A 25,143-nucleotide genomic window follows, 5' to 3' on the forward strand; every position below is an offset into this window, starting at 1 on the left:
GGGGTCTGATAACCCACAAGTATAGGGGATCGCAATAGTTTTCGAGGGTAGAGTATTCAACCCAAATTTATTGATTCGACACAAGGGGAGCCAAAGAATATTTTTCAAGTATTAGCAGTTGAGTTGTCAATTCAACCACACCTGGATAACTTAGTATCTGCAGCAAAGTATTTAGTAGCAAACTAGTATGATAGTAATGGTAACAGTGGCAAAAGTAACAATAGCAATTTTGTAATGATTGTAACAGTGGCAAAAGTAAATAAGCAAAGCACAATATGTGAAAAACTCATAGGCATTGGATCGGTGATGGATAATTATGTCGGATGCGATTCCTCATGCAATAGTTATAACATAGGGTGACACAGAACTAGCTCCAGTTCATCAATGTAATGTAGGCATGTATTCCGAATATAGTCATACGTGCTTATGGAAAAGAAGTTGCATGACATCTTTTGTCCTACCCTCCCGTGGCAGTGGGGTCCTAATGGAAACTAATGGATATTAAGGCCTCCTTTTAATAGAGTACCGGACCAAAGCATTAACACATAGTGTATACATGAACTCCTCAAACTATGGTCATCACCGAGAAGTATCCCAATTATTGCCACTTCAGGGTTGTCGGATCATAACACATAATAGGTGACTATAGACGTGCAAGATAGGATCAAGAACTCACATATATTCATGAAAACATAATAGGTTCAGATCTGAAATCATGGCACTCGGGCCCTAGTGACAAGCATTAAGCATAGTAAAGTCATAGGAACATCAATCTCAGAACATAGTGGATACTAGGGATCGAACCCTAACAAAACTAACTTGATTACATGGTAAATCTCATCCAACCCATCACCGTCCAGCAAGCCTACGATGGAATTACTCACGCACGGCGGTGAACATCATGAAATTGGTGATGGAGGATGGTTGATGATGACAACGGCGACGAATCCCCCTCTCCGGAGCCCCGAACGGACTCCAGATTAGCCCTCCCGAGAAAGATTAGGGCTTGGCGGCGGCTCCATATTGTAAAACGCGCTGAAACTTTAGCTCTGATTTTTTTCGTGAAAGCAAATATATAGAGTTGGAGTTGAGGTCGGTGGACATCCAGGGGCCCACGAGGCAGGGGGCGCGCCCAGGGGGAGGGGCGCGCCCCCCACCCTTGTGGACAGTGTGTGGGCCCCCTGGCCTTGATTCTTTTGCCAGTATTTTTTATATTTTCCAAAAATAATCTCCGTGGATTTTCAGGTCATTCCAAGAACTTTTGTTTCTGCACAAAAATAACACCATGGCAGTTCTGCTGAAAACAGCATCAGTCTGGGTTAGTTTCATTCAAATCATGCAAGTTAGAGTCCAAAACAAGGGCAAAAGTGTTTGCAAAAGTAGATACGACGGAGACGTATCAACTCCCCCAAGCTTAAACATTTGCTTGTCCTCAAACAATTCAGTTGATAAACTGAAAGTGATAAAGAAAAACTTTTACAAACTCTGTTTGCTCTTGTTGTTGTAAATATGTAAACCCAACATTCAATTTTTCAGCAAAGATTATGAACTAACCATATTCACAATAACACTTAGGTCTCATGTTTACTCGAGTAATAATAATTAAACTCGGATGACAACACTTTCTCAAAACAATCTGTAAGTGCATCTAGTGCCACCCCTAGTTGGTTTTGGAGTATTGACGACAAAGTTGGTTGAGGGACTAATGCGTTTGTGAGAATTGCAGGATAACGCAGGTAGTGTCCCTCATTGATTCGGTTTACCTACCGGAGATGACCCCTAAAAATGTATGAAGACATTGAAGACAATGGTGGTATGAGAAGATATTCATATTGAAGACTATGACATGAGAAGACACTGTGTGAAGACTGTGGAGCGCGAAGACTGTGTGGTTTCATTGTTTCCTTTTCTTCTTTGTTGAGTCATAGGAACCACCATACTATTAAGTGGGGTCCAAGTGAACTAAGTCAAAGTGACTGAAGTGATGCTCAACTCAAATCCTATGTCTTCGAGCCAAGACAATGAGAGCAAATCTTATCCAGAGCTAGATGAGTCAGCTTTGCTTGTAGCCCAAGTAAAGTTGCCGTGTGTGTTTGAAATCTGACCGTTGGAACACGTGTCAGTTCCTTAGTGACCCAGGGTCATTTCAGACAAATCAGGTCGGGTTGCCTTGTGGCTATAAATAGCTCACCCCCTACACCATAAATTGGTGGATGCTCAGAGTTAGTGCACGGCTTTTTTCATTTGAGAGCAACCCACCTCGAAGCATTTGAGAGAGAGAAATCCTTGCGAGGACAAAGCCCAAACACCCAGAGCCAAAGAGTGTTAGGCATCACTGAAGTCTTTCTGTCTGTGTGACCTGAAGACTTATTACACTTGAGGACTGTGAATCCTCCAGCCGGTTAGGCGTCGCGTTCTGAGCATCCAAGAGTCATTGTGGATTGCCGGTGAACAAAGTCTGTGAAGGTTTGGAAGTCTACCTTGAAGACTTACCAGAGTGATTGGGCGAGGACTGGGTGTCCTTAGCTCAAGGGGAATAAGGTGAAGACACAGTCTTCTGAGTTAAATCTCAGCCTCCCTAACCAGACGTACAATTGTCACAGCAACTGGAACTGGTCCAACAAATCATGTGTCTTCAACAAGCGACTGGTTCTATCCCTTTCCATCCTTTACTTAAGTTTGTCTTCGTGAAGTCACTGCCTATATGTGTATCTGTTTGACTTCATTGTTCGACTACTACTATTGATTGGCTTCATACTATCTTCCATCCTGATCCTTACTACTTAGCTGCTATTAGTCTTGTACTTTCACATCATTGCATATTTGACTATGGCTTGATTATGGTAGATTATCTTCCGCTGCATATCAACTAGGTCATTTCTGTTGTTTGTCTTCGAAACTTCTAAGTTTTGAAGACTTTCATAAAAATCGCCTATTCACCCCCCCTCTAGTCGATACTAGCACTTTCAATTGGTATCAGAGCAAGGTACTCCCTTGTTCTGTGTGATTCGGTTTAACCACCTGGAGTTTCAGCTATGTCGAGTGCAGGGATAATCAAAGTCTCCGCTGCTTGTCCGGTGTTCGATGGAACTGATTATCCCTACTAGAAGAATAAGATGCGCATGCATCTTGAAGCCATTGATGTCGACCTCTGGTATGTCGTCAAGAATGGCGTTCCCAAAACTGGTGAAGGTGTCACCCCCACTGATGTCAAGAAGTTCATTCAACTAGACTCTACTGCAAAGAACATCATCTGTGGTATCTGACCAAAGGACAGTATGGCCGTGTGAGTGCTCTAGAAACGTCGAAGCTAGTCTGGGACTGGCTATCCAAGGTCAATGAAGGCGTCTCAACCCAGAGAGATCAAAGGATCAGTGTTCTTTGCAACCTCTTCAATCTCTTCAAGAGAAACGACAATGAAAATGTCTAGCTCACGTTTGATCGTCTGACTGACATCACAAATGAGCTTCAAGTTCTTGGCGCCACTAAGATCACCAAGCATGAAATCGTCAAGACACTGCTGAGATCACTTGACAGCTCCTTTGACACCCTTGCCCTCATGATACAAGAACGTCATGACTTCAAGACACTCGATCTGTCTGATATACTTGAGAGGCTCAACACACATGAGTTCCAGCTTTCTGAGAAAAGAGATATCTATGGTCCCAATTATGGCCGAACTCGCGCCTTGAAGGCAAAAGTGGTTTCCTCATCTGAAGAAGAATCTGACTGCGGTTCTGATGATCCTGAAGACATTGGAAAGGAACTTGCCATGCTTGTGAAGAAGTTTCAAAGGTTCACCAAGAAGAAGGGCTTCAGAAAGTCTTCACGATCTAGCTCCAAGAATGATGAAGCTTCCACCCATGACCACAAGAAGAGAACCTGCCACAAGTGCAAGAAACCTGGTCACTACATATCTGAGTGTCCACAGTGGGACAATGAGAAGAAGAAGAAGAAGAGCAGGGAATATGATTCTGATGACAAGAAGAAGAAGAAATCCTCAAAGTCTTCTTCCAAGTCTTCATCACACAAGAAGAGCTCATCAGGCAAGGCTCGTGCCTTTGTTGGTAAGGAAATGGATTCAGAGGAGGAGTCTGCTTCTGAGGAGGCAGAGGTGGAATCTGGAGAGGAGTCTGACCCTGGCGTTGCAAGTCTGGCTCTAGCCACAGCCTATGTTGCCAAGTCCATCTTCAACACTGAAGGCAATGATTTCCACACCAACGCTGAAGCTGATGACATGGACGATCCTGCTCCCACCTACTGCTTCATGGCACGTGGTGCCAAGGTAAAATCACGCGATGCTTACTTTCAAACATCAAGTGAAGATGACTCTGATTGTGAATCCAAACCCAGCTACAAAACACTTGCTAAAATTGCTACTGAACAACAAAGGGCTATGGAACATACTCAAAAACTGTTAGACAAAAGCGATGACCTGTTGGACGCGAAAATGACACGTTCACAGTCCTTAGTAGAAGACATAAAAAATCTTCATGCTAAGTACCAAGAACTTGAAAGTCTTCATGAGACGCTCTCAACCACATATGAAAAGCTCTCCTATGATTATCTTCAAAGGAAGCAAGAGCTTGAGAAATTGAAAGCGACTCATGAAGATCTTCAAAAAGAGAATGAGTCACTTCGCGCTCAACAGATCAGTCCCGCTCAGGATGGATTTGAACCACCATGTCTAAAATGCATTGAGCGTGATAACGCTACATCTGTTGCTGAGTGTTCCACTACTGCTGCTATTTCATTGTCTTCAACTACTGATGTGGTTACTAACCCCTCTGCGGAGGATACCACTACTATTGCTGATGAAAATGCTAGGTTGAAGACATTGCTTGAAACAGGGATGTACAAAAGTTTGAAGGGACATCAGACACTCTGCGATGTCCTCAAAAAGCATATTCTGAACTGAAACCCTAGGAAAGAGGGTGTTAGGTTCGAGAGGAAAATGAATGCTGATGGTTCCTACTGGAAGCCTGAGTAGTATCCCAAAACCACTTGGGTTGCTGCAAAGGAACCTTCAGTGGATCCATCCACTTTATCTGGATTTACCTGTGCTAATCCTATTATCATTGATGAATCCTTTGATGCAAACTATAAACTGTTCAAAAATCAGAATGTTGACGTGTTTGCCAGGTATATTGGTACTAACTGCAGGAATGGACCTCCTATGAAGAAGATCTGGGTTCCCAAAAGCTGCCTTGAGAATCTTCCAGTGAATGTCATCATGACACCACCAGGGAAGAAGACAAACCCCAGACCAAAGGCATCATATGGTCCAACGGCTTCATACGAACACAGGACTCACTTGAGTCACCCTAACGCCAATGTTTTGCAGGGAAATCATACTCAGACTCATGAATATGAGCATGTGTCTTCAAACCGCTATGTTCATAGAACTAAGAACTTTTCTGCTTATTCACATGAGTATCATTCATCTCCTGCAAGGCTATTTGCTAGGGCTTCAAAGCTGAAATTCTCAGATGCTGCACTTAGACTCATTGCTTCTAAGCCACCCCTGAAAATGTGGGTGGTGAAGAAGAATTAACTCTCTTTTGCAGAATGTGGTCTCCAGCCAGCAATCAAAGGCGTCCGATATTATTGCTGGGGACCTAAAACATAAAGGGATGCATGATAAAATGACTTACTATGTATTCCACATATGAATCTCTTATCTGTCATACTGTGTGTTCTAATCTTGATCTAAGCTGTGATAATCCTAGTGTGCATCAAATTCTTATGCTTCACAACATACCTTGTGAAGCCTATCCTCCTAACTGCACTGTAGGGCATGTCACCAAAAGCTTCAGAATGGATTATTGACAGCGGATGCACTAATCATATGACTGGTGATCGAAGTCTTCTCATGAACTCAACCTTACGTCCATCCGACAAGAGTCAAATCACATTTGCTGACACTGGTAAAAGCAAGGTATTGGGTCTAGGTAGAGTTGCAATCTCTAGGGATCAACACATGGATAAAGTGATGCTTGTTGAATCCCTTGGGTTCAACTTAATGTCTGTCTTAATGCTTTGTGACTTAAACATGATTGTGCTATTTGGAAAATATCGTTGCCTTGTACTCTTGGAATCTGACAAGTCTCTAGTCTTTGAAGGATATAGGAAAGATGATCTATACATGGTAGATTTCTCAGTAGGTCCACAGCTTTCCGTATGTCTTCTCACAAAAGCTTCAGAATGTTGGCTCTGGCATCGAAGGCTAGGACATGATGGCATGAGGAACTTACACTCACTCGTCAAGAAGAAGCATGTCATTGGCATCGAGGATGTCAAGTTCAAGAAAGATCATTTGTGTGGTTCCTGTGAAGCTGGAAAGATGACAAGGGCAAAGCACCCCTCGAAGACAATCATGACAACATCTCAACCCTTCGAGCTGTTACACATGGACTTATTTGGACCTACTCACTACTCCACCCTCACAACAACTGCTTGTCTCTATGGCTTCGTCATTGTTGATGACTACTCAAGATACACATGGGTTCATATAATTCTCTACAAGACTGAAGTGCAAGCTGTCTTCAGGCGCTTCGCAAATCGAGCAATGAACAATTATGGCGTGAAGATCAAGCATATTAGAAGTGACAATGGCACTGAATTCAAGAACACAAGACTTGATCTGTATCTGGATACAATGGGAATCACTCATGAGTTCTCTGCTCCATACACACCTCAGCAAAATGGCATCGTTGAGCACAAAAACAGAACCCTCATTGAGATGGATCGAACAATGCTAGATGAATACAAGACACCAAGAAAGTTCTGGCCTGAAGCTATTGATACAGCATGTCACATCATCAACCGTGTCTACATCCATAAGCTTGTGAACAAAACATCCTATGAGCTCCTTACTGGCAAGAAGCCAAATGTTAGTTACTTCAGAGTATTTGGAGCTAGATGCTGGATCAAGGATCCCCATCACAAGTCAAAATTTGCACCAAAGGCTCACAAAGGCTTCATGCTTGGCTATGGAAAGGACTCACACTCCTACAGAGTCTTCAACCTCTTTCTCTACAAGATCGTCGAAACTGTGGATGTGAGATTTGATGAAACCAATGATTCACAAAGAGAACTCCTGCCAAGTACACTAGATGAAGCTCCTCCAAGCGAATCTATCAAGCTGATGGGAACTGGTGAAATCATGCCTTCTGAAGCACAGCCTGAAGAGGAACTTATCATCTCTGCACCAAATCAACCTGAAGACAATGCTCAGACCGAAGACAATCCTCCCAATGATGACAATGATCAGCAAGAGCAAAGTCTTTGTCCTGTTCATCCTCGTGTTGCAAATGAAGTACAAATCAAGAAGATAATTGACAGCATCAGTGCGCCTGGTCCGCTTACTCGCTCAAGAGGAACACAGCTAGCAAACTTCTGTGGGCACTTTTCATTTGTGTCAATATTAGAACCCAAGAAAGTTGCTGAAGCTTTTATGGAACCTGAATGGATTCAAGCCATGCAAGAAGAACTTTAACAGTTTAAGCTAAATAATGTTTGGGAACTTGTCAAGCGACCTGACCCTCGCAAGCATAACATTATTGGAACAAAATGGATATATCGAAACAAGCAAGATGAGCATGGTCAAGTCGTAAGAAACAAAGCACGTCTTCTGGCTCAAGGATATACTCAAGTTGAAGGAATTGACTTTGATGAAACATTTGCTCCTGTTGCTAGGCTTGAAGCTATTCGTATACTGCTAGCCTATGCTAATCATCACAACATCTTGCTATATCAAATGGATGTGAAGAGTGCATTTCTCAATGGCAAGATTGAAGAAGAAGTATATGTCGCTCAACCACCTGGCTTTGAAGATCCAAAACATCCGGATATGGTGTACAAGCTAAACAAAGCACTGTATGGCCTCAAACAAGCTCCTCGCGCATGGTATGATACGATCAAAGACTTCCTGAAGAGCAAAGGCTTCAAACCAGGATCCCTCGATCCCACACTCTTCACGAAGACATATGATGGCGAACTGTTTGTGTGCCAAATATATGTGGATGACATTATCTTCGGCTGGACCAACCAGAAGTATAGTGATGAGTTTGGATACATGATGCAAGAGCAATATCAGATGTCCATGATGGGAGAACTGAAGTTCTTCCTTGGTCTTCAAATTCATCAGCAAAGCAATGGCATCTCCATATCTCAAGAAAAATATCTCAAAGATTGTCTGAAGAAGTTTGGAATGGAAGACTGCAAAGGCTACACGACGCCAATGCCAGCCAAACACCACCTTGGTCCCGACGACAATGGTAAAGAGTTCGATCAAAAGGTATACCGCTCCATGATTGGTTCTTTACTTTATCTATGTGCATCTAGGCCAGATATTATGCTTAGTGTTTGCATGTCTGCTCGATTCCAAGCGGCACCAAAGGAATCGCATCACTTAGCTGTGAAGCGAATTCTTCGATATTTGGCTTACACCGCAACACTCGGATTATGGTATCCCAAGGGCTCAAAATTTGATTTGATTTGATTCTCGGATGCTGATTATGTTGGTGACAAAGTGGATCACAAGTCTACATCAGGCACATGTCACTTTCTTGGTCGATCACTTGTCTATTGGTCTTCAAAGAAGCAGAATTGTGTATCACTCTCAACTGCTGAATCTGAATACATTGCTGCTGGATCCTGTTGTGCTCAACTTCTATGGATGTAGCAAACCCTCAAGGACTATGGCATCAACCTGAATCAAGTACCTCTCTTCTGCGACAACGAGAGTGCCATCAAGATAGCCAACAATCCAGTCCAACACTCGAAGACAAAGCACATTGAAATTCGTCATCACTTTCTCAGAGATCATGTCATGAAGAAAGATATCGATATCATTCACGTCAACACTGAAGAGAAACTGGCAGATATCTTCACAAAGCCCTTGGACGAGAAAAGGTTTTGCAAGTTACGGTGTGAGCTAAATATCTTGGAATCCTCTAATCTCCTGTGATCAGGCACACATCCTAACACTTATGCATGTTGATGACTTAGATGTGCAACACACAAAGTAATGTATATCGTCAATCAATGAAGATTTACACTCTGAGTATGAATACATTAACATGGAATTTGACTTCGGAGCGCCACGATAATTGTGCGCCGTGTCTGGATCTAATACTTTTACACTTTGAGTGTGAATACATTAACATGGAATTTGACTTCGGAGCGCCACGATAATTGTGCGCCGTGTCTGGGTCTAATACTTCCTATACGGTGGGTAATGCCACCACCAAATTTCTCTGTTTGAAGTGTTTCACTCATGGCGTTATTTTGCAAAGACTTCGCATTTGGTTTGTCTTCAGTTTCAATTTATCTTCATGATTTTCCGCACTTTGATGATTTGATTGCTTTCTGATATATATATATGAATATACTCGTGTTATGTCCTCTACAGCATTCACTTATAGCTATGTCTTCAAGTTGAATCTTCTGAACTAAGTGAATGTGATCGGACCCTAACCTCTCTATGCTTTCTATCTCAAACTCTATCTGTCCAAATCATATGCATTCTATTGAAACTGTCGAATGTCTTCTCTGCGTCCTAGTCAGCAGAAGGCAAAGAGACAAACATTAAATTTGTTTTAAATGACTTATCTTTATTGTTGAAATCCGGAGAAGCCGGAACAACTCTCCGACATGCCTGGCGGGCGTGGGAACGTGGGACAACTCTGAGCATGTTGCATGCTTGCCACGTGCCCCTCAGATGTGAACCGCCAGGGGCACCAGCGTAATTGCGCTGTGCCGCTCACCTACTTATAAATACTTGTCCCCTGCGGTATAGAAATCCTTCTTCGACCTCTCCACCTCGTCAAAACCCTAGCGCCACCACTAACTCTCGATGATGCCGGCGACGAAGCGCTTAGCTGCCGCGACTTCTCCGACGCTGTCCTCACGCCGGCCACGGACATCGTCCTCTCCGCCGTTGCCGTAGGTGTCCTCCGTCGCCAAGTTAGGGCACGGTGGGCTGAACTGCTCGGTCTCCTATTCATCCCATCTAGCAGTTCTTCGTGCGGTAATTATAACTCTATTTTTACCACCTTTTTGATCTTCAAGATTCATCCTGCTTACCGAAAGTGGTTTCTGCCTATTCAATGTTAGATCTATTCTGTCTGCATCTCATACTACCTAGTCAATTCACTAGGATTCCCTATCTAGTTTGATTCCCCACTTGTACTTATTCACGGATTGGTACAAATCTGGAACCAACTCACCTATATAAGTGAATGTCTTCGCATCATGAGGTCAATGTCTTCAAACTGATTTATCTTCAAAATCTTCTGAGAATGCATATGACCTCTTCCCCTTCCCTTGCATCTCTAATGCTGTCACAGGTACATGTTCGTGGGAGAATCCCTTGGTTCTCATAGTCTGCATTGGTTTGCAGAATACTTACATCATCATATCAATTCTCCTGAAGCCAGTTCCTGCTTGACCAGCAAGCGTAAGTCTCTGAAGCCTTTGAACGTATTGAAGCCATTCAGTTTGAAGTTCATGGCTACAGAAAAAACAGCAAGGAAGGGTGGCAGACAGCGCAGAGAAGGAACATCCAAAGATCTGCCTGATGACCTAGCAGAGCTCTACAAGACAGATCCTGAAGAGACTTATCATCAGCGCAAGACACGAATCCAATGGATTCGACACTATTGGGCTGAAGAATGGTTCAAGTACAAATTCGTGACCAAGGAATATGCAGAGAAGAATGCTATCAAGAGTCCTTGGGGTGATATTCTCTATCGAGGCCTTCAACCCAAGAACAGAGCTGAAGCTATTGCACAAGACTTCTATCCTTGCATGGTCCGTGGACCTCAGCCTGAGAATGCCGATCCCACATCATTACTCTGGTGTCGTGATGATGCTCTCTTCAAGCGAAACTTCCAGCACGCAAAGGCTTCGGCCAAGGAAAACAAGAAGTCATTGGGATTAGACTTCAACCCTGGTCCCTCTACTCCTCGTGCTGACGGCTCTTGTGATGCAGAACCCAATGTCATCGGCCCCTTCTCTAACCTTGGCGGCCTCATCACCTACATCTTGGTTCAGGGTGCCAGAGTAGATCATTCTGATAATGATGCTGACACTGATGAAGCCCCAGCTCCTCCTCCGAAGCCGCAGAAGCAAAAGCTTTACGTGCGAAGCCTCTGGCCACTGCACCTCCTGAAGCCGGTATCTCCAAGAAGACGGAGAAGAAAAAGCAACTTGTCAGGCATATTGATCAAGCCTTGACTCCTACCGCCATTCTTTGTGAAGAACCCATTGATCTGTCCAGTGATGAAGATCTTGCTGATGATGCCCTTGAGCAACTGATAAAGAGCAAGGAAGAAGCAGAAATCTTCAACAACTTGCCTCTCTTTGATGTGGCAATCATCCATAACTTCATTGATTAGTGGTTCGACACCCCCAATCTAAGCTTTGAAGATTTGCAGCTTCCCATTGGCCTCAGCGTCTCTTTCAATGGCGCCATTGCTTATGAGCTAGCTCTTACTCAGCGCATCGTTGAGCTGAAGAACAAAATTGATTATGAGAAGGCTCAATTCAAGAAGCATGTGGCGAAGCTCAGTGTTCAAGACGTCAGAAACTTCAAGGTCATGCTACATGAGCTTAAAGAAGCTTTTCTGAAGAAGTGCCAAGAAGCTCAAGGCTCTCGTGAGCGCATGAAGAGTTTGGCTGATAAGTGTGTGCTTGCCTACAATGAGGCTGAGAAGCGCAAGTCACTTGGCCGTTGAAAGGATCGATATGGTTGACTAGAGGGGGGGGTGAATATGCAACTAACAATTTTTGACTTTTCTTTAACAATTTGAACCTTGCAATGAAATAGGTTGTCTAGATGTGCAACTACGTGGACAACCTATATGATGCAAAGACAAAGGGCACACAAGCAAGCAATGGATATAGCACAAGTAAGCTTGCAAAAGTAAAGGGATAAGATAACCAAGAGTGGAGCCGATGGAGACGAGGATGTGTTACCGAAGTTCCTTCCTTTTAAGGGGAAGTACGTCTCTGTTAGAGGGTGTGGAGGCACACTGCTCCCCAAGAAGCCACTAGGGCCACCGTAATCTCCTCACGCCCTCACACAATGCGAGATGCTGTGATTCCACTATTGGAGCCCTTGAAGGCGGCAACCGGACCTTTACAAACAAGATTGGGGCTATCTCCACAACACTTGGAGGCTCCCAATAATCCCGCGAAGCTTCACCACAATGGAGTATGGCTTCGAGGTGACCTCAACCGTCTAGGGTGCTCAACACCCAAGAGTAACAAGATCCGCAAGGGATAAGTGGGGGGAATCAAATATCCTGTGGTGGAAGTGTAGATCGGGCACTTATCACCCAATCCCGAGCAAATCAACAAGTTTGATTGGCTAGGGAGAGAGATCGAGTGAAAAAGGAGCTTGGAGCAACAATGGAGCTTGGAGATGGAAGAGGTAGTCAACTAGAGGTAGAAGACGCCCCTTATATAGTCGTGGACAAATTCCAACCGTTATCCACATGTTCAGCCCGCGACACACGGTACTACCGCTCCAGGGGCGCGGTACTACCGCGAGGCTGTGCGGTACTACCGTGGCTGACCACAGTACTACCGCGACAGCAACACAGGCCGGAACTACTCTGATAAGGGGGCAGTACTACCGCTTGCGCGGTACTACCACACCCATCTGCGGTACTACCACAAGGCAGGAAAGTCACGGCCTGGGAAGGGCGCGGATGAAATAAATCACATCCGTGCCTACTTCCGCTGAACCGGAGGAGGTACAAAAATCCGACGCGGTACTACCGCCCGAGAGGCGCGGTACTACCGTGCGGACACGGATGTAAAAAATTACATCCGCGCCTACTACCGTGATACTGTGGTACTAGGTAGGAGAGCCACGGTACTACGACTCCTAGGGAGCGGTACTACCGTGGGCCTCCATGGTACTACCGCTCTGGACGAGCGGTACTACCGTGGAGGGCGCGGATGTAAAAAATTACATCCGCCCCTACTACCGCACCGGAGCGGCACAAGGCCAGGGAGCCGCGGTACTACCGCTCCAGAAGGGCGGTACTACCGTGACACCCAGTGGTACTACCGCGTGTGCTTGCGGTACTACCGCAAGCAAAGCAGTAGTCGTCAGATTTCTGTACAACCAAGATAACAAAGGGAAGCTCCAAAGTGCAGGGAAAGGAGGAACAAGTGTACGTGTTGATTCCACCCAAACCTTTCCAATGCGGACCCCCTCTTAATAGTACGGCTCTCCTACGACTCAAATCCACCAAAGAGAAACATAGAACGACGCCGACTTCAATAGTCTCCGAGGGGCACCGAATCGTCTCATGCCTAGATATGAATAACCTGAGAAACTCAAGGCACACGATTAGTTCGCAAAAGCATTGTCATCAATCACCAAAACACCTGAGGGAAGAATATGCCCTTACAATCTCCCCCTTTTTGGTGGATTGATGACAACACGGGATTTGCATATGGATAAGACAATTTAGAGTAGGGGCAAACCCCACCTCTCTAAAATATAGACGGGTTCCCCCTAGATGTGTGCACTTTAGATGAATGCTTTGGACTGCATAGCACACAGACTAGGATCAACACTCCCCCTATATTTTAGAGACTAAGACATGATAATAGGCATAGCATAGCATAAAAATAGCACAATATAACACGAGCTCGCTAGGATAGATAGAGTGCATATGTCTTACACCATACGAAGTAAAGCTACCGAGGTTCAACCGAGAAAGCAACAAACACATGACACAAACGAGAAAGCAACAAACACACGACACACTCGCAAATCCCTACACTCTCTCCCCCTTTGGCATCGAGACGCCAAAAAGGCAGAGAGGACACCTACACACAAGAGGTGGCTCAAGCAGAGAACTCGTCCCAATCCTCTCCATCGGATGCCTCGTCAGCAGGGATGGTCTCCTCGACATCCTCCTCAGACTCAGTCCACCTGTAGCCCTGCTTCTCCATCCACTCGGCTTCTGGAGTGATGTGCTCCTCAGACCTGCCAGACACTGCCTCACCATAGAGCTGCAGGATCTTGTTGTCCCGGCGACGACTCTCCTTGGACGCCACGTGAGTCCTGTACTGCCCCTTGGCTTGCATGCAGAAAAGAGTCTTCATCTTGTCCTTCAGCTTCTTGGCCCATGATGGCATAGGGGCACTCTGGGAAGGTCTAGCAGCATGGCCCTCAGCAACATCCTCGGGGCCAGCATCCTCCTCATCAACAGCAGTCCGAGCAGCAGTCGCCTCAGCGCGAGTAGTGGTGTTGGCCCAGTTGGGCTTGATACGCAGGCATATGGGCTCATGGCAAACCCAGTCAGGAGCAAGAAACTCATCAGCAGGAAACATCTTCTCCCAAGTCTTCGAAATCAGCAGAAACAGATAGGGCCCATAGATAGGCACCTTGCGGTTGAACACTGCAAACCGGAGCTCACACCACATGATGTGTGAGACATCAAGTGGCTGTGACTAAGACGAACGAGCATCCTCGCAGATGAGCATCATATCTACCATATAGGCATGAACCTTGTCTTTATCACCGATGCGAGGGAACAAGGAGTTGCGGAAGATGCGATACATGATATCCAGGAAAGGGTTGAGCACCAAAGTTGTCTTGCCATTGGCGAGTGCCTTCTCAACCATGAAAGGGGTAAGTCTATCCTTGCTGGCAGAATCAGCATTGGCATGGGGGCGAACACCCACTTGAGAGTCGAGACCATCATCAGGAACCTGGAGGAGATCCATGAACTCCTTCCAGGTAGCAGACAGCTTACGGACGTTGGTCATCCAGGTCATCCTCCGTTCCTCATCGGAGTGAAAGTAGACTGAGGCAAAGAACTGACAGATGAGCTCAGGGTCATAGTCGAGGTGGAAGGTAATCACATGCTCAATGCCAAACTGCTCCACCAAGTCCATAGCCTCTCCAAAGTAGTCACGAAACTTGTCCTTCCTCATGTGATGCATATCAATCCACTTCACCTCCACATAGGTGTTCTGCTTGTTCTTGATGACATCCAAATAGATGTTGACCTGTTGCTTGTTCCAGAACAACTCACAGCCTCTGAAGGTGGCACGCGGATGCACATAAGGGTGAAGCTGCCTGAGACGGACATAATCAGCTTGGGCAATCTCATCCATGCCCTTAGCGGGCTCCTTGTGCTTGCTAGCAGAGTGCTTGACACTGCGCTTGCAGGCAGACGAGCCTTCTGGTACTTCACCTGGGTTGCGCAAACGTTTGGAGCCAGTGTCACGACTGGGGTTGGACCGGCGAGAGCCACCACCTGAGACACACACGCAAAACACCAAAGACGCGAAAGGATCAATGCAAAGGCCACGAACAAGCACAAGAAACACATAGAATGCATACGAGAAAGTTGGCATGCGAAAGAAGTGAGCCACGGTAAAACTGCCATTGCATGCGGTACTAAAAGATTAGTACTGCTCCAAACGCGGTAGTAACGTGTGAGGTCACGGTAGTACCGTGGTTGGAGCGGAAGTAAACTTTTAGTACCGCACATAGCACGGTAGTACCGCTCCCGAAGGGTGGTAGTATTGTGCAAGCGGTAGTATCGCACCAGACGGGCGGTAGTATCGCGTCGCATCAGATCCAACTGGCGGTTTGAATCTGAAAAAGAACCGCGAAACAATGGCGGTGCTACGGTGATCCGATCTAGCGCAAGACAACAATACAAGTAAATCCTAGGCAATACCACACTCCTTCATCCTACTCTTGCAGAGATTAAGCCTAGGAATCTCAATAACACACAAGTCTCCCCCAAAACCTAGAAACACTAAACACAAACAACACGGAGAGGGAGTTGGGGAAAAACCTTGGTCCATAGCAAGAGCACGTGGTGGGGAACAATCATACCGGTCGGAATCACGGGAGGGCAGCCGGTGGAGGAGATTCGGCGCCGAACGCCGGCTCCGTTCTTGAGCGAGGGAGAGAAGGAGGCGACATGGAGAGAGAGGACAGCGAATGGGTATGGGGAGTTAAAACTCCCCCTGCCCGTCCTTATCCCCACGTGCTCGAACCGGCACGGTAGTACCGCGCCGAGGTGGTAGTACCTCTCAACCAGGCGGCAGTAAGAAATTACTGCCGTGTGGTGACGGTAGTACCGTGCTCCCGCTAGCGGTAGTACCATGGCAGGCTGCGGTAGTACCGTGGCCGACCGTGGTAGTACCGTGAGCTCAAGTTACCGCAAGTTTCAACACAAAAAGAAGAAGCCTTTGCACAGAAACTTTTCGCACACAAGAAACACAAGAACACGCACAAACCAGAGGCAAGAAGACAACAAGAAACCACCACGCGACAAAGCCTCTCGAGGAGAGAGGGCGGTGGCCGAAGCCACCTATGTTTGAGTTGGATGGTATGGCACCACGAAGAATTATCCTTGGGCCCAAGACCAAAACTCGTCTTTGAAGCACAAGCACCATTAAAAATGGCTAATGTGAAAGAGGTGATCGATTTATGCATAATGGGGGAGGGAGAGTTCATTGAGAGAACAACACTCCCCCTATGTCCATGCCTACACCTAAACTAGACAACACTTTGAGTGTGGTGGGGGGTGTACGGGTTCAAGTCACATTGCTCAAATCAATGATATTTAGCTCATGCCTTAACTCGCGAAATCTTGCTTCATCCATGGGCTTCGTGAAAATATCTGCAAGGTTATCATGAGTGTTGACATACTTGAGCTCGATCTCCCCTCGCCTAATGTGATCCCAGATGAAGTGATACCGAATCTCAATGTGCTTCGTCTTGAAGTGTTGAACCGGTTTGAGAGAAATCTTGATGGCACTTTCATTATCACACTAAAGAGGCACTTTGTCACAAATGACACCGTACTCCTTTAAAGTTTGCCTCATCCATAGAAGTTGAGCACAACAACTACCGTCTACCACATACTCCGCTTCGGTGGATGAGAGAGACACACAACTTTGCTTCTTGGAAGACCAACTTACCAAAGAGCAACCAAGAAATTGGCACCCTCCGGAAGTGGAATTCCTATCCACTTTGTCTCCCGCCCAATCGGAATCCGTGAAACCTTCAAGCTTGAAATTTGCTCCTCGGTACCATAAGCCAAAGTTTGGGGTATGAGCCAAATATCGAAAGATTCGCTTGACCGCCACATAGTGACTTTCCTTTGGTGCGGCTTGAAACCGTGCACACATCACCACACTCAACATGATATCCAGTCTTGATGCACAAAGGTAAAGCAAGGAGCCAATCATGGAGCGATATACCTTTTGATCCACCGCTTTACCATTGGGATCGATGTCAAGTTGGCACTTGGTAGGCATTGGTGTAGAAGCCGGCTTGACATCACTTAGCTTGAATCTTTTAAGCATGTCTTGAGTGTATTTGGCTTGGTTGATGAAGGTTCCTTCTCTTCATTGTTTGATGTCAAAACCAAGGGAGAACTTCAACTCTCCCATCGAAGACATCTTGAACTTGGAGGTCATGAGAGCGGCAAATTCCTCATTGAAAGCTTTGTTAGGAGAACCAAAGATAATATCATCAACATATAGTTGGCATACAAACAAATCCCCTTTGACCTTCTTAGTAAAAAGAGTGGGATCGATTTGTCCTACTTCAAATCCACGATCTTGTAGCAACTCGATAAGGTGGTCATACCACGCACATGGGGCTTGTTTAAGGCCATAGAGTGCCTTATCGAGTTGATACACGTGATCCGAGAAGTAGGGGTCCTCGAACCCGGGGGGTTGCTTGACATAAACCAACTCATTAATGGGACCATTAAGAAAAGCACTTTTCACATCCATTTGTTGCAACTTAAAGTTGTGATGGGAAGCATAAGCAATCAACAAACGAATGGATTCAAGACGAGCAACGGGAGCAAAGGTTTCACCATAGTCGATGCCCTCGACTTGGGAGTAGCCTTGTGCTACCAATCTTGCCTTGTTGCGAATGATGTTCCCATGAGAATCTTGCTTGTTCTTGAAGATCCACTTTGTTCCAATGACGTTGTGGTTCCCCGAAGGTCTTGGCACCAATCTCCACACCTTGTTGTACTCGAAGTTGTTTAGTTCTTCATGCATGGCATTGAGCCAATCCAAGTCTTCGAGCGCCTCATAGACCTTTTGGGGTTCAACACAAGAGACAAACGCATGATGTTCACAATAGTTAGCTAATTGTCTACGAGTGCTTACCCCCTTTCTTAGACTTCCAACCACGTTTTCCATGAGATGGCCTTGTGTGGTTAGTTTGGAAGCAATCTTCACGGCACGACGCTCTAATTCTTCCTCGGGTGTGGAAGGAGGAAGGTTAACTTGATCATCTTGAGCGCCGTCTTGAGCTTGCTCATGATCTTGAACTTGCTCGAGGGGGAGAACTTGACCTTGGGCATCATTTAGAGGTTCACCTCCATCTTGAGGATGATCTTGCCCTTGGTCTTGTTCGTGAAGGTGAGGGCCCTCACTTTGTTCTTCGGAAGCGTGTGGGTCTTGGGGAGGTGATGGCTCCACTTGAGTGGAGCGTTGTCCTTCTCCTTTGGCCACAAGGGGTTCCTCAATGGGTAGGATATGACCAATACCCATTCTTCTTATGGCTTGGGGAGGAATTTCATCACCTACATCACAAGTACCACTTTGCTCCACTTGGGAGCCGTTATTTTCATCAAACTCTACGTTACACGTCTCCTCAATGAGTCCGTTGGACTTGTTGAGAACACGGTAAGCATGAGAGTTTGTAGCATAACCAACAAATATGCCCTCATGAGCTCTAGATTCAAATTTAGACAAACGAACACCTTTCTTGAGAATGAAACACTTACACCCGAACACCCGGAAGTACTTGAGATTGGGCTTGTTCCCGGTGAGTATCTCATACGGAGTCTTGTTCAAGCCTTTGCGGAGATAGAGCCGATTGCATGCATGACAAGATGTGTTGATGGCTTTGGCCCAGAAGTTGTATGGAGACTTGAACTCCGCCATCATGGTCCTTGCCGCATCCATCAACGTCCGGTTCTTTCTCTCCGCAACACCATTTTGTTGAGGGGTATATGGTGCAGAATATTGATGCTTGATCCCTTCATCACTAAGAAACTCATCCAAGGTGTAGTTCTTGAACTCGGTGCCGTTGTCACTTCTTATTGTCAAGATCTTTGCATCATGTTGACATTGAGCTTCATTTGCAAAGTCGATGACGGTTTGTTGGGTCTCACTCTTCCTCTTGAAGAAGTATACCCAAGTGTATCTTGAATAATCATCCACTATCACCAAGCAGTACTTTCTACCCCCAAGACTATCAAAGGATGGGGGCCCAAAGAGGTCCATGTGGAGGAGCTCCAAGGGTCTCTTCGAGTAGATGATAGTCATGGGAGGGTGAGCCGTCTCATGAAGCTTTCCTTCGATACAAGCACTGCAAACACGATCTTTGGCAAAACTAACATTCGTTAGTCCATGGACATGGTCCCCCTTGAGAAGGCTTTGCAAAGATCTCATATTGACGTGGGCTAAACGGCGATGCCAAAGCCATCCCACATCAACTTTAGCCATTAGGCATGTCGCGGTCTTAGTGGGTTGCTCCGAGAAGTTAACCACATAGAGGTCGTTCTCGACATGCCCAACAAAGGCTACTTTAAGAGTCTTGCTCCACAAGAGGGCCACGGTATCAATATCAAAGAAGGTGGCAAAACCCATGAGTGCGAGTTGACGAACGGAAAATAAATTGAACGCAAGGGACTCAACAAGCATGACTTTCTCGATCGTTAGATCATGAGAAATGACAACCTTGCCAAGACCCAATACCTTAGAATGTGAGGCGTCACCCCATTCGACATTGGTGGGCATAGATGGGATATTGTGCACGTCCACCACCAAGTCCTTGCTCCCGGTCATATGATTTGTTGCTCCACTATCGAGCAATCATGATCCCCCACCGGAAGCAAACACCTACAAGAGATTAATGCTTGGTTTTAGGTACCCATTAAGTAATGGGTCCTTTGATGTTAGTAACAAGGGTCTTAGGAACCCAAATAGACCATTCAATGTACTCATAAGGAGAACCAACAAATTTAGCATAAACATGTCCATCACTAGCACGGCACAACACATAAGAGGGGTTAAAGTCGCCGGCGTTGTTGGGAGAGATGGCGTTGCGCTCTTTGGCTTCACCACTCTTCCCATTGTTCTTCTTCTCCTTAGGAGCACCTTCTCCCTCCTTCACAAAGGTTTGCTTGAGCGGAGGAGGTCGATTGGTCTTGCTCTTCTTCTCCTTGTTCTTCTTCTTGTTCTTGGACTTGGGTGCAAACCCAACTGCCTCCTTTCCCACAACTTCCTTTTGATTGCTCAAAAGGTCATTTAGGTTCTTCTCACCTTGTATGCATGACACAAGACCTTTCTCGAGTTGTTCCTTCAACTTGGCATTTTCCTCCACAAGATGCACATGCTCACAACATGGGTTAGTAGCATTTGCATTATCAATTAAGACCATGTGCGGAAATGTGGCCTTTTCCTTAGTTAGCTTAACTTCGAGTTGAGCATGAGACTCCTTGAGGGTGGCATGAGCACTTTTCAAGACCTTGTGGGCATTGTCAAGTATATCAAACTCCTCCGTGAGTCTAACATGATCAACCCCAAGTTTAGCCTTCTCGGAAGCTAGAACACGAGACACAACAAGAGCATGATCAAGATCTTTCTTTAGTTTAGCATGACCATCGTTGTGTGACTCCTCAAGAGCCAAACGATGCTCACGCTCTTCCTCAAGAGCATTAGAGAGATCCGATATCTCATCGGCATAGTCACGACTATGACTTTCCATCTTAGTGATGGTTTCTTCATGAGCCTCGATCATGTCATTGGCTTCACCATGTTGTTCCAAGAGAGCAACGAAATGCTTCTTGGATTTGCCCTTGAGCTTACTCATGAAGGACTCAAATTCATTGATCTCCTCATTAGACCCCTTACCATTATCAAAGTCATCCGTTGAAGGAGGGTTAGGAATAATGGTGGTTTTGATGTTGGGGGTTACCTTGTTGGTGGCCTTAGCCATGAGGCACTTGGCGGTGATGTTCTCGTTAGGTGCATCGAAGAGAGACACCCGAGGAGTTGAGACAATGGCAACGGATGCCATGGCCATTGTTTCACCATCTTCATCATCATCGTCATCCTCACGGTATTCTTCTTGAACCATCAACCCACGAGAAGGAGTCTTCTTGGTGAAGTTGTTCTTGTTGGGGAAGGACTTGGCTTTGTATTTTCGAATGAACTTGCAACCATTGTCTTCCCGCTTCTCGTATGGACAATCCGCAACAAAATGACTGACATTGCCACAGTTGAAACAAGTTCTAACTCGTTGCTTCCCTTTGAGGCCACTTGAGTTGTTCTTGTTGAAGTTGGGTCTTGTAGTCTTCTTACTCCAAAACTGTCTTGAGGCAAGAGCCATGTGCTCATGATAATCATACTTCGTGTCCTCGGGGTTGCTCTCCTCATCTTCCTCTTCTTCTTCTTCTTCCACACTAACCTTGGCCTTCAAGGCAAGATTGGTCTTCTTTGCCCTTTGGGAATGGAGCACCGCATTGTCGGCGGTCTTATCCAAGATGTTCATTGCAACAAACTCATCCAACACTTCACCAGAGGTCATGGAGTGGAAGTCCGGTCTTTGGCGGATGACGGAGGACATGGCCTTATTGTAGGGCATCATGGCCTTGAGGAACTTGCGCTTGATCCAGTTGTCATCCGTGTCCTTACTCCCATGATCTCGGAGTGCGGCCGCAAGTTTGGTCACTCTTCGAAAGAGCTCACGAGGTTCTTCATCCTCTTTCATTGCAAACTCATCGGCTTCATCTTGCACCACTTCATAGTTGGAGCATTGAATGCTAGCACTTCCTCTATACATACACTCGACACACTTCCATGCTTCTTTAGCCATGACATGAGGTCGAAGATGAGGGAGATCTTCGGGAAGGATAGCATCTTGGATGATGAAGAGAGCACTCTCATTGAATTGATTGTCCACTTCTTCTCGAGGGGTGAAGTTGCTTGGATCATGAGGATAGAAACCTTCTTCAATAATTCTCCAAAGGTTAGTATTCACATGTTTGAAATGACGCTTGAAGCGATAAACCCAAGAATCATAATCTTCATTTTTCACATATTTAGGAGGAGGACCGGCATGATTCAAATGAGTAGAGGGGATCGGTCCTCTATACACCGGGGGTTCTACATGGGCAAGGATGCCGGTGCCATTTTTACCAATAGTAGAAGGACTCTTTTCATTGTTAGCTTCCCCCTTATCGGAGTTAGCATACGTCACCTTGTTAGTGGGATCACCCACTTTCATTGGTGAGGTAGATAGTTTAAGTCCCTCTAGAAATTCAGTAAACATGCTTTTAACCTCGGCCGTCATGGAGGTTTTCAATGTGTCTAAAGCCACATTGAATTCCTCACGTGAGACCGAGGTTCCCCCTTCGGCCGAAGACGAGATGGGATTCACACCGGAGTGTTCCTCCGCAACGTCGTTGACGTCAACCATACTCTTCGGACGGCAAAGTCCTTAATAAAGAGACGAGGCTCTGATACCAATTGAAAGGATCGATATGGTTGACTAGAGGGGGGGTGAATAGGCAACTAACAAATTTTGACTTTTCTTTAACAATTTAAACCTTGCAATGAAATAGGTTGTCTAGATGTGCAACTACGTGGACAACCTATATGATGCAAAGACAAAGGGCACACAAGCAAGCAATGGATATAGCACAAGTAAGCTTGCAAAAGTAAAGGGATAAGATAACCAAGAGTGGAGCCGGTGGAGACGAGGATGTGTTACCGAAGTTCCTTCCTTTTAAGGGGAAGTACGTCTCCGTTAGAGCGGTGTGGAGGCACAATGCTCCCCAAGAAGCCACTAGGGCCACCGTAATCTCCTCACGCCCTCACACAATGCGAGATGCCATGATTCCACTATTGGAGCCCTTGAAGGCGGCAACCGGACCTTTACAAACAAGATTGGGGCTATCTCCACAACACTTGGAGGCTCCCAATAATCCCGCGAAGCTTCACCACAATGGAGTATGGCTTCGAGGTGACCTCAACCGTCTAGGGTGCTCAACACCCAAGAGTAACAAGATCCGCAAGGGATAAGTGGGGGGAATCAAATATCCTGTGGTGGAAGTGTAGATCGGGCACTTGTCACCCAATCCCGAGCAAATCAACAAGTTTGATTGGCTAGGGAGAGAGATCGAGTGAAAAAGGAGCTTGGAGCAACAATGGAGCTTGGAGATGGAAGAGGTAGTCAACTAGAGGTAGAAGACGCCCCTTATATAGTCGTGGACAAATTCCAACCGTTATCCACATGTTCAGCCCGCGACACACGGTACTACCGCTCCAGGGGCGCGGTACTACCGCGAGGCTGTGCGGTACTACCGTGGCTGACCACAGTACTACCGCGACAGCAACACAGGCCGGAACTACTCTAATAAGGGGGCAGTACTACCGCTTGCGCGGTACTACCACACCCATCTGCGGTACTACCACAAGGCAGGAAAGTCACGGCCTGGGAAGGGCGCGGATGAAATAAATCACATCCGTGCCTACTTCCGCTGAACCGGAGGAGGTACAAAAATCCGACGCGGTACTACCGCCCGAGAGGCGCGGTACTACCGTGCGGACGCGGATGTAAAAAATTACATCCGCGCCTACTACCGCGATACTACAGTACTAGGTAGGAGGGCCACGGTACTACGACTCCTAGGGAGCGGTACTACCGTGGGCCTCCGCGGTACTACCGCTCTGGACGAGCGGTACTACCGTGGAGGGCGCGGATGTAAAAAATTACATCTGCCCCTACTACCGCACCGGAGCAGCACAAGGCCAGGGAGCCGCGGTACTACCGCTCCAGAAGGGCAGTACTACCGTGACACCCAGCGGTACTACCGCGTGTGCTTGCGGTACTACCGCAAGCACAGCAGTAGTCGTCAGATTTCTGTACAACCAAGATAACAAAGGGAAGCTCCAAAGTGCAGGGAAAGGAGGAACAAGTGTACGTGTTGATTCCACCCAAACCTTTCCGACACAGACCCCCTCTTAATAGTACGGCTCTCCTACGACTCAAATCCACCAAAGAGAAACATAGAACGACGCCGACTTCAATAGTCTCCGAGGGGCACCGAATCGTCTCATGCCTAGATATGAATAACCTGATAAACTCAAGGCACACGATTACTCCGCAAAAGCATTGTCATCAATCACCAAAACACCTGAGGGAAGAATATGCCCTTACAGCCGTCCCGGCATTGACCCCAAGATGGCTGCGAAGAAAAAGAAGAAGCTTCCTGCTGACCAGCCTGCACCTTCAAGCCAAGAAGCACCTCGCATTATCTTCCCAAGCAGCATGACTAGCTCGAAGCCAAAGGTCACCACAACCGCTTCAGAACAGAAGAAGACGAGGTCTGCCGAGGCTGAAGCTAGAAAGAGGAAGAATACTGAAGCCTCTGATGCCGCTCCCTCCAAGAAGAAGCGCAAGACCAAGAAGACTAGGGCTGCTCCCACAGAGCCCTTAGTTGTTGAACCCATTTCAGTGGTTCGCCCTGCGTCAGAACATCAAGAAAGAAGGATGATAGTTCATGAGCCTGCTTCCACAGAGGCTCATGAAGCTGAAGATATTCCAGCAGCTGAACCCAGTGCTGCTAAAGACATTGGTCATGATGACAATGTTGAAGGTGATGAAGGTCTTCCTCAGATGAAACACAACGTGGTATCATCGCCTGCTCTTACGAACAGCAAACTCATCAGCATTGGTCGTCCTCTGATGCCAATTGCTCAGGATGCATCGTGGGCTGATCACCCACAGCAACAAGACTCCCCAAGTACTCCCCAACAACAACAACAAGCTACACCACCCGTGCAAGAAGAAGATGAAGACTTTGAGGCCCAGCCAACTCCATCTCCAAAGGCGTTGCCAGCACTTCGCAGGCTTCGCAAAGGACAAAGGCCTCAAGTCCCTCTATCGAGCGTTCCAGAAGGAGAAGTGCAACGCCAACCTGTTGCACGTCAAGTATTTTCTGAACCCACTCCAACTGTGAGTGTCTCCATGTCTGAAGCCCAAGCTGCTGAAGACATTCCAGCTGCATCAGCCGAAGAGAATCAAGAAGACGTACGTGTCCCTACTCC

Source organism: Triticum aestivum, chromosome 1B, assembly GCF_018294505.1.
Source record: "Triticum aestivum cultivar Chinese Spring chromosome 1B, IWGSC CS RefSeq v2.1, whole genome shotgun sequence".
Classification (NCBI taxonomy): Eukaryota; Viridiplantae; Streptophyta; class Magnoliopsida; order Poales; family Poaceae; genus Triticum; species Triticum aestivum.